A 16,570-nucleotide genomic window follows, 5' to 3' on the forward strand; every position below is an offset into this window, starting at 1 on the left:
ATCAACACTGTGTCAGTCAGCGACCGCCAACCCCTTAAAAGTGAGCGCAAGCAGGGAAGGGAGGCCACGGAATGCCCCTGCAACCACCCCGTCACAGGACCAAACCCCACGGGCCCCCTCAAACCCAGCCGGTGCCGCCAACGTAGAAAGCGGCCACCAAGCAACTCAAGTGTGAACAAGTTCTTACTACTCACCACTGAAAATGAGGTAGAATGGGAAGAATAGGAGGTACTTACCATGTGTGCACAGGTGATTCCTGCTAATTTTGGTCACATGGGTCTTACCAGGAGTAGTGCTAGAAAGGGGAGAAAAGTAAAATACGGTCATGGAGAGAAAGGAGCTGCTGCACCTCACACCTATGGCTGACACTAATGCCTCTCGGCTACATTTAAAAAATGTCTGTATATTCTATATGCACCAGCACCCACAAACACAAACGGCACACCTTTATTTTATTTTTGACACACGTATGACACACGTACCCTCGGCCCAGATGAATGTGCATGTAAAGCCCCTATTAAATGGGAGCGACTGTGAGGAGCAAATGAGCGGCAGTGAACGGGTGAGAGACGGGGGGCGATGGCAGCAGATCGCTGCTTTATAAGTTGTTTGTCTTTCAATATGTTGAAAAACAAACGACTACAACGTTTCAGACGATGTCAGCTAATCGTTGTGTTTTATTACACAGGGCGATTATCGGCCGCATACAGCCAATAATCGTTCCATGTAATAGGGCCTTAAGTCACTGTGGGTGACATGATAAGCATAGTAAAACAATAACTGCTAGATAAGGTGACAGGGCCATCCTAATCAACCCGCGGGTCATCCTTGGTATACAGAATATACTAATATTTACCCGCAGACAACACACAGGATCACCTTCACATTCTTACAATCAGACTTTGAAACCTGGACTAACAAAATGTGTTTTTCACCTGTACAGAGGTAATAAATCATCGGTGATCGTACAATTAACACCACAATAGGCATAATTAAGCCAAGTACTAATTAGCCCAGATGAATAGAACAAAAGCCCATTACATAGGAATGATGAATTGTGGGCCGCTGCTCCATAGCCGTCAGGATTTATGCTGCTGACCGTCCATCACCTGACTGTAGCTTATTATCAACAAGTCTCACATTAACCTCTACTTCTGTCCAACCTTACAGCTCTATTACATGTATTGTATCTTAAGACTGGAGGACCTGCAGTGACCAAATACAACTCGTGGTTATTCACAAAGAATTTCTAATGGCAGCACCTATACATATTATTTGAATATATATCTCTATCTATCTAATATATATATATATATATATATATATATATATATATATATATATATATACAGGGGCGTAGCTAATGTCTTCTGGGCCCTGGTGCGAGAGGCCAACTTGGCCCCCCCCCCTCCTTTCACGACCAAGTTATGCTATTGGTGTGTATATATATATATATATATATATATATATATATATATATATATATGTATATATATATACACACACCAAGACAGATATTACCAATAACACCAGCATATTGGAAGAGAAAGTATTATCACCGTACATATTACCGCCATACTGTTACCGACCAAATCCTGTATACTGAGACCAATATTACCAGTAATACCAGTATATAGGAAGGAAACATTACCGCCACACCACAACCACTACCATCACCACCATATTGTTACTGACCAAATCCAGTATACTAAATCACCTCATCCAGTCATATAGAGGTGGCCCCAGCTCTACACAGGCTCTATACACCATATACATTACAGTGCAGTTATATCAGGTGACTCACAGGAGACGTCTTCTCTGATCGGAGTTCTTTCCTTTTCATCTTCTCCATCCGTCCTGGGCCGTTATGAGAACTTCTCCGAGCCACGAATCCACAGAATCTGCCAGACAGACATATTAGGCTCCTCACACTGGCACCATCCTCATCTCTATACACACTGCACATCTGTATTGGCCCCTTTACACCCTTATTTAGTGGGTAGCCCTGACTCTATGTGACCCCCTAATAATATATGCCCCCCTCTGTGTATTCCCTCCAGGGGCGGATTAAGTTTACCATAGGCCCCGGGCTGTTCACCAGGCCTGGCCCCCCCACCCCACTGTAACTATGGCAGCACTAGCCTGGCGTTCATAGTACAGGATAGATAATGTCATGATGTCCTGATTTGTGCAAAATTGCCATAAAAAAAACAGTGATTTTTTTGCAAATCATGGCAGAAGTGTAGCCAGGAGACAGTACACCACTCAAAGTATAAGTCTTTTTGGGTGGTCATGGGCCCCCCAGGAGCTCAGGGCCCCGGGCTGCCGCCCAAAACGCCCCTATTATAATCCACTACTGATTCCCTCTCCCCCTATGTTGCTTCCCCAAATAGATGGCCCCTCTCCCCCCATGTTGCCCTCCTTATAGATGGCCCCCTCTCCCCCCACCCCCCCTTTATAGATGGCCTCCTTTCCCCCTCCTTACAGATGGCCCTCCTCTACCCCCTCCCTTATAGATGGCCCCCTCTCTCCTCACCCTCTTATGGATGGTCCCCTCTCCCCCACCCTCCGTTATAGATGGCCCCCTCTCCCCCCACCCTCCCTTATAGATGGCCCCCTCTCCCCCCACCCTCCCTTATAGATGGTCCCCTTCCCCCCCTCCCTTATAGATGGTCCCCTTCCCCCCGCTTATAGATGGTCCCCTTCCCCCCTCCCTTATAGATGGTCCCTCTCCCCCCCACCCTCATAGATGGTCCCCTTTCCCCCCCCACCCTCATAGATGCCCCCTCCTTCCCCCCACCCTCATAGATGGTCCTCTTTCCCCCCACCCTCATAGATGCCCCCCTCTTACCCCCCACCCTCATGGATGCCCCTCTCTTCCCCCCCACCCTCATAGATGCCCCCCTTTCCCCCCACCCTCATAGATGCCCTCCTCTTCCCCCCCACCCTCACAGATGCCCCCCTTCTTCCCCCCACCCTCATAGATGCCCCCCTCTTTCCCCCCACCCTCATAGATGGCCCCTCTTTCTCCCCACCCTCATAGATGCCCCCTCTTTCCCCCCACCCTCATAGATGCCCCCCTCTTTCCCCCCACCCTGCAGGCTGATAAAAAACAGAACAAAACTTAACTCACCTGACAACGCACTCCCACGTTGATCCTCACTCCTCCTGGTCTGTCCCCGGCTGCTGCGCGGCTGGCGGGGGTGTCGCGTCTTATCCCCGGCAGCGCGCGCATCCCAGAGCTCCTGGAAGTCAGGGCCCAAGGCGTGCAGGGAGCTCTGGGATGCGCGCTGCCGGGGATAAGACGCGACACCCCCGGCAGCCGCGCAGCAGCCGGGGGAAGACGGAGGCGGACTCTTGTGACCGCAAGCAAAACAATGCTTGCGGTCACAAGAGTGATTGATCGGGAGGGCCTGGACGCGGCGGTCGCGGCAGTCGGTAGCTACGCCACTGTATATATATATATATATATATATATATAAATATATAGTGGTTCCTTGGATTACGGGCATAATTTGTTCCAGGACCGCGCTTGTAGTCCAAATCCACTCTTAAACCAAAGCAAATTTTCCCATAAGAAATCATAGAAATGTAGTTGGTTCCACACCCCAAAAATAATAATTTATTATTCTGAATAACATGTAAAACAGATGAAACAAACATTCAGAAACAGCAGAATATGTCATATTATAAGTTACTGTACAGTAATGGAGAAGATGGGAAACACAAGGGCGGACAGACTGCAGGGAGCATGAAGGAATGAGCAGGACAGATGTGGGCACATACATGCAGAGCTCTCTGTCCGGGGAGAGAGGGGTTACAGCTATGGAGAGATTACCCTCACAGTCCTGTCCCCTGATGCAAGCCCCAGCCTGAAGTGGATCTGCTATGATTTGGAAGATGAGGGAGACTTTCTGGGTCAGAGTACAGGGCTGTAGACCCCGCTATGCAGACCATACCCCACCCCCACTCCCCATCCCACCCAGTACAAGGAGCTCTTAAACCAAAGCAATGCTCCTAAACCAAGTCACAATTTTCATAAACTGTGAGCTCTTAAACCAAAACACTCTTAAACCAAGTTACTCTTAAACCAAGGTACCACTGTGTATATATATATTAGATAGATAGGTAGATACAAGATAAATATTCAAATAATATGGGTGCTGTCTGCAGGAAGTAGTGTATTTTCTCCAGTCTGACACAGTGCTTTCGGCTGCCATCTCTGTCAGGAACTGTCCAGAGCAGGAGAGGTTTTCTATAAGGGGTTTTGTTACTGCTCTGGACAGTTCCTGACATGGACAGAGGTGGCAGCAGAGAGCACCGTTTGAGACGGGAAAGAATTTACCACTTCCTGCAGGACATACAGTAGCTGATAAGTACTTGAAGACTGGAGATTTTTTAAATAAAAGTTATTTCCAAATGTGTATAACTGTATGGCACCAGTTTATTTAAAAAACATTTTTTTCTCTCCTTAAAGTACTCCAACCCTTTAAAATGTTTAATATATTGCTGCTCCTATATAGAATGGGTGACTGCAGAAGAACCTAGGGGCGTGTGAAAATGTGAAAATAGGATCTTTATTATGCTCTATATAAGGCTGGGTTCACACTGTGTTTTGCATTCCGTTTTTTTTTCATCCTTTTATGCAAAAAAAAGGGCGGAAAACAGGTGCATCCGTTTTGATCCATTTTTCCATCGACTTCCATTATAAAAAAAAAAAAAAAAAAAGGATTGACCGTTTTGATCCGGTTTTTATTTTTATAATGGAAGTCAATTGCATAAAACGGTTAAAAAATGGTTTGCAAAAAATCACTGTGAACCCAGCCTAAGAGCAGCAATATATAAAAGAAAATGTAAAGGGTCGGAGTTTCCTTTTAATCTCCTGCATATCTGATATATTTGCATATTTGCAGCAAAAAGATGACATAAAAAAGCTGCTTTAAATGCTTTAGATTTTCTTTCAGAAAATCAGAAGTAGAGTCCACCACGTACTCTATGGACCTTGTATATGTGAGCCATCTTAACATCTGAAGTAAGCACCTTCCAGTCTCCATTACCGCAGCCTGCAGCGTCACTATGGTATTCGGCCCATGGGGACCATAACATTTAGTGTCTGGGTCCAGTAGATATATTGCTGTCACACAAAGCCATTGTCCTGACAAGCTCTTGCCGTTTTATTGTCAGCCTCATAACTCTGTATACAGTCTGTGTTGTAGTGTTTGCTCCAGCACTGGAAGGGTTACATTCCTCACATTCTCAATAGGCCTCAATTACACGATAAGTCACTTCTTCACTTTAATTCTGAACACAACTGGTTGAATGAGGAAAGATTTCATAAAATCACACACAGCGCGGGTGTCAGCCGGTTACAGCCATGTGTGACTGGACAGTGTGGGACTATACAGACGGATGTTTGTGAAGGATATACCCAGCCAAGCTTTTTATTGCGGACAGTCGCCAATGGTTTCTATTATGACTGAGTATTGGCAACCGTGGTAGAGGGATACTGGGTTATGGCAGGCAAAGTTTTGATGGATTCTGGTTATCTTAGAATAGCTTCATATCATATTTTCCCCGAACGTTTAAACCTGCATTCACACGTTCTGTGAAATTGTCCGTGATTGTGACCACGGACAGTTTTAGGGGCCATTGAATCCTATGAGTCTATTTAGACGATCCGCGAAGGGTAAAAATAGGACATGTCATAACTCGTATGTGATCATGGGACGAATTAGCTAATAGTCTATGGGATCCGTGTTTTTCACTGACATCTCATATGTCACATCCGTGCCTTCCTTTAAAAATGCGGATCAAATCAATGCAAATTAGTCAATTATTTTTTTTACCAGTTCAACATTTTATGCGGATGTGGACGTGGATTTGGATGCACCAGAATGCAACTACGGACCAAATTGCAGAAAAATAGCGGAGCGGGAAAAACACTGAACATGTGAATATGTGGTTTTGCATTTTTTTCATATTCATTTTCCGTTTCTTGCATTCTAAAATTCATGACTCTTTCATTTTTCCATCCAAAAAGTCATGAGGGCTGTCCAGAGAAGTAAATCCCTATAGAAAACCTCTCCTGCTCTGGACAGTTCCTGACATGGACAGAGGTGGCAGCAGAGAGCACAGTGTCAGACTGGAAAGAATACACCACTTCCTGCAGGGCATACAGCAGCTGATAAGTACTGGAAGACAAGATTTTTAAATAGAGGTAAATTAAAAATCTGCCTAACTTTCTGACACCAATTATTTGAAAACATTTCTTTTTTCTGGACACATTATATATAAGAGATACTGTAAAATTCTCTTAGGTTAATAACATTCTGAGCAATTCTAGTATCAAAAATTCCCCATTTTATAACTGACATACATTAAAGATAAGGCATAGAAAAGGCAATAGGCCTCCGGTATAGCGTCTGATTGTGTCCCCAATAAAGAAGCATCTGGGGTTTGTTTCCCCTTTATTTCAATTTATTTGCTGACAATGCCATAGGGAATGGGGGGCATTGCACAGAGACCCACCAGGCCTGGGCCCCATAGCAGCGCCAGGGTCTGTGTGCTATGCTTTTGATTCTAACCATATATTGTATCAGATTATTTTTCAATAAAAGTGATAAAAGCGTTAAAGAATTGTCCATCCCCAGAATCACCAAATTTTTATTTACAGAACCAGAATTAAGAAAATAGAGAATAAACTAAGGATTAGTAAGAGTTTTTACCATGTAAAACACTAAGGGCCCTATTGCATGGAACAATAATCTTCCGAATCAAGCCAATCCGGCCAATTATCACTAAAAATTATCATCATCATTGGCCGCCAGGCACACATTGCTACTTGTAATAGTGATGCGTGGCCAACAGCTAAAAAATAACAAACTTATACTTACCTGTCCATGTTCCCAGGGTTGTTTTAGCTTCTCCCTGTTCCCAATAGGACAGCACCGCGGCTTGTGATTGGCTGAGCAGCCTGTCACTGCAGAGACGTTCCAGTGGCGGCTGCGGGAGCAGGGAGAAGCTAGAAGAACACAGAGCAGAGGTATGTATAACATTTATTATTTTACACTTAAGGCAAGGGCTGCACGGACATCACTAACAATATACAGGGTGGGCAAAAGTAGGTGGACAGTATGTATAATAGGGCTTAGGGGGAGATTTATCAAACATGGTGTAAAGTGAAACTGGCTCAGTTGCCCCTAGCAACCAATCAGATTCCACCTTTCATTTTCTAAAGAGTCTGTGAGGAATGAAAACTGGAATCTAATTGGTTGCTAGGGGCAACTGAGCCAGTTTCACTTTACACCATCTATATAACAAAAATGAAAGTCTGTCTGTCTGTCTGTCTGTCCCGTATAGACTTCCAAACGCCTGAACTGTTTGACCCCAAAATTTGGCACACAGATACATCGGGTAGAGCGAAGGTCCCGTCCCCGCCAGATGTACAGGAGGGGAGGGGGAGGGGGAAGAGCGGTGCCCCATAGAAATGAATGGGAAAATCTCCACACTGCACACACAGGTGACATAATTAGCTGCAGCTGCCCAGAGGAAACAGCAGTTGGGAGCCTTAGCAACCAATAGGATTACTACCTTCATTTTCATAGGGAGCTGGAATCTGAATGGTTGCTAGGGCCAGCTTCCTCACAACAGATCCACAGAAATAACTGGTAGACGCCCTACTCCATCTATACAGTACATGTATTCAGGACTCCCTACTCCATCTATACAGTACATGTATATACAGGGCCCCCTACTCCATCTATACAATACATGTATATACAGGGCCCCCTACTCCATCTATACAGTACATGTATATACAGGACCCCCTACTCCATCTAAACAGTACATGTATATACAGGACCCCCTACTCCATCTATACAGTACATGTATATACAGGACCCCCTACTCCATCTATACAGTACATGTATTCAGGACCCCCTACTCCATCTATACAGTACATGTATACAGGGCCACCTACTCCATCTATACAGTACATGTATACAGGGCCCCCTACTCCATCTATACAGTACATGTATACAGGACCCCCTACTCCATCTATAAAGTACATGTATACAGGGCCCCCTACTCCATCTATACAGTACATGTATACAGGACCCCCTACTCCATCTATACAGTACATGTATACAGGGCAGTATTACCAGCTGCTGCTGCCCTAAGCACTAAACCTGAAGATGCCCCATCCTCACTCACCAATTAGCATCAGGATAGGTAGGTAATAGCTCCACACGTCACATTTAACACCGCCACACCAGGCCTGACCAATACAGCCTTACTGTGACTGGATAACACTGTCATACCACACCTGACCGATACCACCATACTGTGACTGGATAACACTGTCATACCAGACCTGACCAATACCGCCATACTGTGACTGGATAACACCACTATACCAGACCTGACCAATACCGCCATACTGTGACTGGATAACACTGCCATACCAGAACTGACCAACCGCCACACTGTGACTGGAGAACACCGCCACCAGACCTGACCAATACCGCCATACTGTGACTGGATAACACTGCCAAACCAGACCTGACCAATAACGACACACTGTGACTGAATAACACTGCCATACCAGACCTGACCAATACCGCCATACTGTGACTGGATAACACCACTATACCAGACCTGACCAATACTGCCATACCCCCCCCCTCAAAAAGACACCAGATTTTCTTGAAAGTCTGAATGGGAGGGTACTGCCCCTCTACAAGGTGCTACCCTAGGCACCAGACCATGGGTGCCTAATGGTAAATACGACCCTGCAGGTATACAGGACACTACAGGTATACAGGACCCCAAAACTATACACTACAGGTGCACAGGACCTCCACCAACTATATACTACAGGTATACAGGATCCCAAACTTTACAGTACAGGTATACAGGACCCCAAAACTATACACTACCGGTATACAGGACCTCCACCAACTATATACTTCAAGTATACAGGACCTCCACCAACTATATACTACAGGTATACAGGACCCCAAACTATACACTACAGGTATACAGGACCCCAAAACTATACACTACAGGTATACAGGAACTCCACCAACTATATACTACAGGTATATAGGACCCCAAACTATGCACTACAGTTATACAGGACCTCAAAACTATACACTACAGGTATACAGGACCTCTACCAACTCTATACTACAGGTATACAGCACCTTCACCAACTCTATACTACAGGTATACAGGAACCCAAAACTATACACTACAGGTATACAGGAACTCCACCAACTATATACTACAGGTATATAGGACCCCAAACTATACACTACAGGTATACAGGACCTCAAAACTATACACTACAGGTATACAGGACCTCCACCAACTCTATACTGCAGGTATACAGCACCTTCACCAACTCTATACTACAGGTATACTGGACCCCAAACTATACACTACAGATATACAGGACCCCAAAACTATACACTACAGGTATACAGGAACTCCACCAAGTATATACTACAGGTATATAGGACCCCAAACTATACACTTCATGTATATAGGACCCCAAAACTATACACTACAGGTATACAGTACCTCCACCAACTCTATACTACAGGTATACAGCACCTTTACCAACTCTATACTACAGGTATACAGGACCCCCAAACTTTATACTACAGGTATACAGGACCTCTACCAACTATATACTACAGGTATACAGGACCCTCAAACTATACACTACAGGTATACAGGACCCCTGAACTATATACTACAGGTATACAAGACCTCCACCAACTATACAATACAGGTATCCATGACCCTCAAACTATAAACTACAGGTATACAAGACCTCCACCAACTATACATTACAGGTATACAGCATCAACTATACACTGCAGGTATACAGGACTTCCCAAACTATACAGTACAGGTATACCCCCCCAACTATACACTACTGGTATACAGGACCTCCCTCAACTATACACTACAGGTATACAGCCCCCCCAACTACACACTACAGGTATACAGAACCCCCCCAACTATACACTATAGGTATACAGCCCCCCCACCTATGCACTACAGATATGCGAGACCCCTCAAAACTATACACTGTAGGTATACAGAACCCCTCCAACTATGCACTACAGGTATACACTAATTCCCCTGATTAACTCAGATGAAACAATACCTTTAGATTGGCCTCCTGGGCACCTTAGAACAAATGTAATTAACACACTGACACTTTATACCCGGGCAGCATCGGGTAAATTTTCTAGTGTTTGATAAATCTCCCCCCTAGTTTGTAACATTTAGACAATTGTCTACGATGCAGGAAACATGAACCTGCAGTTTTTAATATTTTGAAAAGGTTTTGGACACAAAGCAGACTAACAATCGCCTATGTGTTTGCACAACATGGACCCAATTTGCATGTAAAAAGGCACTAAACAATGGAGACTTGTACAGTGTAGCAATGTATAGGTATAACAGCAAAGTTTACGTTGCAAAACTTGTCTGATGAGTTCAGTATTTTTGTTACCACTATAAATGTTGATATAATTGAGATCTGGATATATCTGGCTCTTTAAGAAGCAGACATAACTAGACGAGCTGATTACATTGAGGTGTATTATAATACGTATGGTTTGTGGGGAGATGTAAGGGGGAGCAGGGGAAAATTGGATGATTTATTTCTAGAATGTAATCATCTAATTTGAAGAAGAAATTGATCCATGTTAGAGGGCCTAGCTTGTCTGTTAATGAGTGCTGATCTCAGTGATTGGCGTTCGTCTACAAGGCCTTCGCAAACCTTGATCAATCGATCACTGTATTATTCACGTTCTTTTCTGCAATTATCTGTGCGCTGCACCTCCCCTATTACACAAGATCTGTGGCCGATGAATTTTCAGTAGGTTACAATGGCCCATCAAGCTACGATGGATTGATAATCACTACTTGTAATAGGGATATAACACTGAAACATCGTCCACAGATGAGAGACTCTTCTTTTCTATTATGAGAGTTTTCCTTCTTCTTGAGGAGAAGTAATTTGCATTTTTCCTCAAAAAGCATTTCCTAAAAATACATCTTGCATCCCTGACTGCAGCTGCACTCTGGTCCGCCACCACGGTCGCATTCCCATCCCCATTCGCACTCCTGGCCTTGTGTACACCTACCTTTACCCCTCCTGTCTCTGGCACTCAGCCTCTTCACCTGCACGTCCCTTCATTCTCTTCCTTGGGCCGGCGCACTCGCTATGATTTAAAGGGCCAGTGCCCTCCTAATTGGGGTCTGGTCTGGATGCATATATACCAGCCTCTTGCTGTGCCCCTCTGCCAAATCTTTAGTGCTCACAGCCTACTGAGAAAGCGTTCCTAGTCTGTTATTCCGTTACAGTGTACCAGTTCCCTTTCTACAATCTCATGACTTCGCTCTTGCCTGCCACCTGCCCGGACCTGTCTACCTGTCCCAAACTATGCATCTGTCTCACGTTTCTGTACTTTGCTTCACCTCTGCCACCTACGCTAGCAAGTCGTGCTAGGGGTAACGACCTGGGGGTCACCTGCCGCAGCAAGTCTATCCTGCTTGCGGCTGGTTCTGGTGAAGACCAGCTGCACCTTAGAGTCCACTCCCTGGTGTGGTTTAGCACCATGGCTTACAAAGGTTTAGCGGACCCACCATCCTTGCCATTACATCCATACCACTGATCTCTCCAATGAGAATACATCACGGAGATGCATCAATTCCATCTCTCTGGTCAATCAGCATTCTGGTCAGTACCAACGAGGAGCAAGAACCTTAAAACAACTATCTGTTACAGGTTGGTGACTCTTCCTTTTAGTGGACGGTGTGAATTTGATAGTTAGTTTTTGTTTTCTCTTGCAGGAGATGGAAGACCTGTTCTCCTGGCCAGCTATCAGTTATGGCCCCCTGGCCAGCATTTCAGTTCTATGTAAAGAGAGTGCAGGACAGGTAAGCCACACAATAACAACAAATTAACGATGACAACCTCCCCCTATCATTACATGATAATTGCACATTGTGAACAACAAACAATACTTTATCTATTTAAGTTGTCTATACACACACACTGAATAAATCATCCCTTGCTGTCCTGTATGTGTATACTGTTCTAATGTAAGCAACTGGTGAAACTAAGGGTCCTATTACAAAGGCCGATGGGGGCCCGATAATAACTGTAAACGAACGCCGATCTGCTAGATCGGTGCTCGTTTACTGGGCCTATTACACGGCCCGATGATCGTTTAACAAGGGCTGCATGGACATTGTTACCGATGTCCTTGCAGTCCTTGCTTAAACTGTATACTTTACCTATGCATGCTGCAGGGCTCCTCTTGCTCTCTGCTTCTCACCAGGTCCCGCGTGCTGCAGCTCCAGAGTGGCCTGTCTAGTGGTCCCGGCCTATGATTGGCTGAGCAGCCTGTCAGCTCAGACAGGCCGCTCTGAAGCTGGAGCGCGCAGGACCCGGGGAGAAGCAGAGCGCAAGAGGAGCCCTGCAGCACGGATAGGTAAGGTATGCCGTTTGGAAATTGTCAGCCGCCGGCCGCGCACCGCTATTACACGTAGTGATGCGGGGTCGGCGCCCGACAATTTATAGGTCCAAACCTATATCATCGATCAGCCGGTGATTGTTGTCATTGGCTGATTGTTGTATTTATTACATGGAGCGATAATCAGCCAATAGGGCCGATTTGGCCAATTATCGTTCCATGTAATAGGGCCCTAAGATCAACCTAAGCCAAACCCTAAAGCCAGCCATACACATTAGATAGCTAGAGAGTGAACAGGTTTTTCTCCTGACTCCTCCACAACTGTATGAACCCAACTTAGGGGCTTTATACACTCTGCAGATAACAGATGCTACGAAGCCGCAGGTCGGCATCCTATCTTCCAGCTAGTGTTGTATTATGGTTGAAAGCCTGGATCATTTCTCCAATAGATTCATTATACAGCACTAGAGATGAGTGAACCTTGAGCATGCTTGGATTCATCTGGACCTGAACGCTCTGCATTTGATTACCAGTGGCTGGAGAAGTTGAATGCAGCCCTAGGAAGTCCTGAAGCACATGGATATGGCCTATGGCCGTATCCATGTTTTTCAGGCAGCCTTAGGCCTGCATCCATCTTTTTCAGCCACTGGTAATCAAATGCAGAGCGTTCAGGTCCGGATGAATCCAAGCATGCTCAAGGTTTGGTCATCTCTATAGGGCACCAGTGGCACTAAAGTTTAACCCCATGATCTTATATGGATAGAAGAAGGTAATGTGTTGGAAGTTTTGATTTAAAGGGGTAAAAGGGGAGAAGTCCAGCATTGTACTCATAGTTTCCCACCTCCTTGCCACCATTTATGCGGCATTAAAATAAAAAAAATACTCACCCTGTAATCTGGGTGCTGGTTCCCGGGTGTGGGACTCGACGTACTGGTTGTATGAATAAAAACAAAAGGAATGACAATGCTTGGATCTCTCACAACTGTAGGGAGAGCCAGCTTTGCCATGGGGCCTTCTGTTACCAAGCATTGGTATAGGTGTAAACAGCAAACTGCACTACATAGTAAACAGCATCGCTAGGAAATTATTTCTTAAGAAATGTCAGTCAACACTTAAATTGGATATTAACTAGTTTGATCAATGAGGGTCTACAGGCCAGCTTTCCATTAGCATTCCCTACTGCCTGGCTGGACTAGTAACTCATTTTAAGGAAATTCAGAAATCCCTACTACTAAATCTTTCTCTTCTGAAGTCTTCACTGCTGAGCTTTTTGAAGTCTTCACTGCCAGGAATGACCAACTATCTACGTAGGCCTTCCACCTCTCCTCTAATAGAAGAGGTCATTGGAGAGAAGGATCGAGCATGTTGGATTAGAGAGTGCCCAATCCTTTTGTTTTTGGGAGAGTCTGGCAGTGGCTGCCTGACCCTATTTAGAACACAATAATTCCCTACAAAGTGGAGCGTACATATGTATGGAGTTATCGGGAAAGAGAGCCATTTGGTTGGCGTCTATCACAGGAATGTGCCCAGCAAAAAGTGTACATCTTTTGACGGTAATTGGGTTTATGTGTGATTAATCCTGTTAAACTAATCTTATCAGCTTCTAGTTCAGTTATAGATTGGATGTAGAGGTTCTATATCTGAATATAAGATACCATACCAGATAAAACACTGCTATATAAAACAAGGGACTGGGACTAGGTTACAATATGTGTAAATGATTTAGCAACTGGCTCTGTAATAGAAAAACAGAAGGTAGTTATGAATGGATGATACTCCAGTTGGGCCATAATTAAAAGTGGGGTACTATAGATGGGACCTGTATCTTATTTCAGTCTTATCACCTATGAGACTCACTTATATAAATTAGGGGGGATTCAGACATTTTACAATTATGGTCCGAGCATGGACGACGTGCTATGGACTCAACATCATCATGAAGTCCGAAGTCCTTTCTGTAACACATTGGGGGAGATTTATCAAACATGGTGTAAACTGAGACTGGCTCAGTTGCCCCTAGCAACCAATCAGATTCCACCTTTCATTCCTAACAGACTCTTTGGAAAATGAAAGGTGGAATCTGATTGGTTGCTAGGGGCAACTGAGACAGTTTCACTTTACACCATGTTCGATAAATTTGTGCATGGAACGTGTAAATGACCGCTTAGTCTTTATAGAGAACCTGTCACCACTCCTGACCTGTCAAATACATAAGATAACAATTCTGGATCACCTGTTCTCATAGCTGTACAATTTCTCTGTTATCCTTACTAGGAATCTATGACACCAACTGGGTGTTACCAATTGAGGGGGCGTATCACTTTACTGTCTGACACTATCCAATCAGAGCTGACAGTATCAATGTAGGGACACGCCCCCAAACTGGTAGCACCCAGTTGACTATTAAGTCATACATCTATACGTTTCTATTACAAATAATTGGAACTTCACATCAAAGAGCTGAAAAGATGTTCCAGAATTATTTAATGGGAATTATAAGGATTTATTAAAAGACACGTTAGCATTGGGGACCGCTTCCCTTTGATGAGGTTTAGTATAATGTAGGAATATTGGATTTCACGGTTGACAACAGTTGAAATAAATCATTGTGACACAGGCCCATGTACGCCCCAAGCATCAAACTTTTGTAAGCTAAAACGGAGAGCTCTGCGTTTTCTGTTAGTAACCCTGGGGTATTTTCAGACAGAAGTTATAGGAGCTTCTTACAAGAACATTAAAATAGCTGAAATAATTAATTGTGGATCTTGTCGCCTACATGTCCCCTACTTCCAAGGGTTACGTGGCTTCTCCATCATTCCGTGCTAGGGAATCACTGACCGGAAGAGTGGTCTCACGAACAGCTCAGTTTCCTAGAAAGCATTTAGCATGTCGCCCAGTTTCCTAGAACGTCTAGTTCCAGGTGTGATTGTCTCTCACACTAGATTACTCAGCAAGTCAGATGTGAATGGTATCTCCTTATCTGGAGACAAGGCTCTGCCATAGGCACATCACGTCTCTGACAGAATTCCTTGAAATATTAATTACCGTCCCTCTGGTCTAACAGAAGTTCGTGAGAATAAAAGCGAATCCTTCACTGAATCTACAACCTATGATTAACTAGATGTACAGAAACGTTGTAGAGAGTTTACTGCCATTAATGCATTACTTATGAGCTGCAAATTTAGGACCATGAGGCTTTGCAGCAGGCAGTATAGTTTACATTATACGGACGTGGAGAGAAAAGAAGCATCTGCACCTCACACCTATGGCTGACATCAATGCCTCCCGGCTACATTTAAAAACCAACGCCACAATGTTGGTATATAATTTGATCAAACCATATTGTCTCATGTACCACATGCAGGTCCCCTGGTTCACATCAGTCTCTACACTAACTCAACACTGTGTCGGTCAGAGACCACCAACCCCGCAAAGTGAGCACAAGCAGGGAAGGGAGGTCACAGAATGGCCCTGCAACCCCAGTGTCACAGGATCAAACCCAAAGGGCCCCCCCAAAGCCAGCAGGCGCCGCCGGCGGAGAAAGCGGTCACCGAGCAACACAAGTGTGAACAAGGTCTAACTGTGACCGACAGTGTGGAGTTGGACCTGGGGACCTGCTTGTGGTACATGAGGCAACCACAGTGTCACAGGACCAAACCCCAAGGGTCCCCAAACCCAGTAGGTGCTGCCAGCAGAGGAAGCGGCCACCAAGCAACACAAGTGTGAACAAGGTCTGTGACCAACACATTCTGGAGTTGGACCAGGGGACCTGCACGTGGTACATAAGGCAATTTGGTTTGATCGAATTATATACCAACATCCTGGCGTTGTTTTTCAAATGTAGCCGAGAGGTATCATTGTCAGCCATAGGTGTTATGTGCAACAGCTCCTTTCTCTCCATGTCCAAAGTTTACATTATTTTAGAGAAGTTTATGGACCACCATGAACTTAGAGATTGCCAAGTGCACCCACCTTGTCTCTGAACTACTGTTCAGTAATATCCTTCTCTTTTTTTAAAGGGGAAAACTAGAATTTTTTTTTTGTTAATTAACTGGTGTCAGAAAGTTATA

General features: G+C 44.6%; 1 protein-coding gene across 2 annotated transcripts in view; it reads left to right on the forward strand.

The window, feature by feature from the left end:
- SOCS5 (suppressor of cytokine signaling 5) overlaps nucleotides 1-16,570 on the forward strand; it is a 69,811-nt gene that overhangs the window by 4,816 nt on the left and 48,425 nt on the right. Inside the window, exons 1-2 of one of the 2 annotated variants that reach the window (XM_069955582.1) lie at nucleotides 7,635-7,667; nucleotides 11,875-11,961. The gene's annotated coding sequence lies outside the window, so the exon portion shown is untranslated. Of the gene's footprint in view, nucleotides 1-7,634; nucleotides 7,668-11,874; nucleotides 11,962-16,570 lie in introns of those variants that run through there. The other variant, XM_069955583.1, reaches the window with a different exon arrangement.

Source organism: Dendropsophus ebraccatus, chromosome 15 (genome assembly GCF_027789765.1).
Source record: "Dendropsophus ebraccatus isolate aDenEbr1 chromosome 15, aDenEbr1.pat, whole genome shotgun sequence".
In the NCBI taxonomy this organism is placed as follows: domain Eukaryota; kingdom Metazoa; phylum Chordata; class Amphibia; order Anura; family Hylidae; genus Dendropsophus; species Dendropsophus ebraccatus.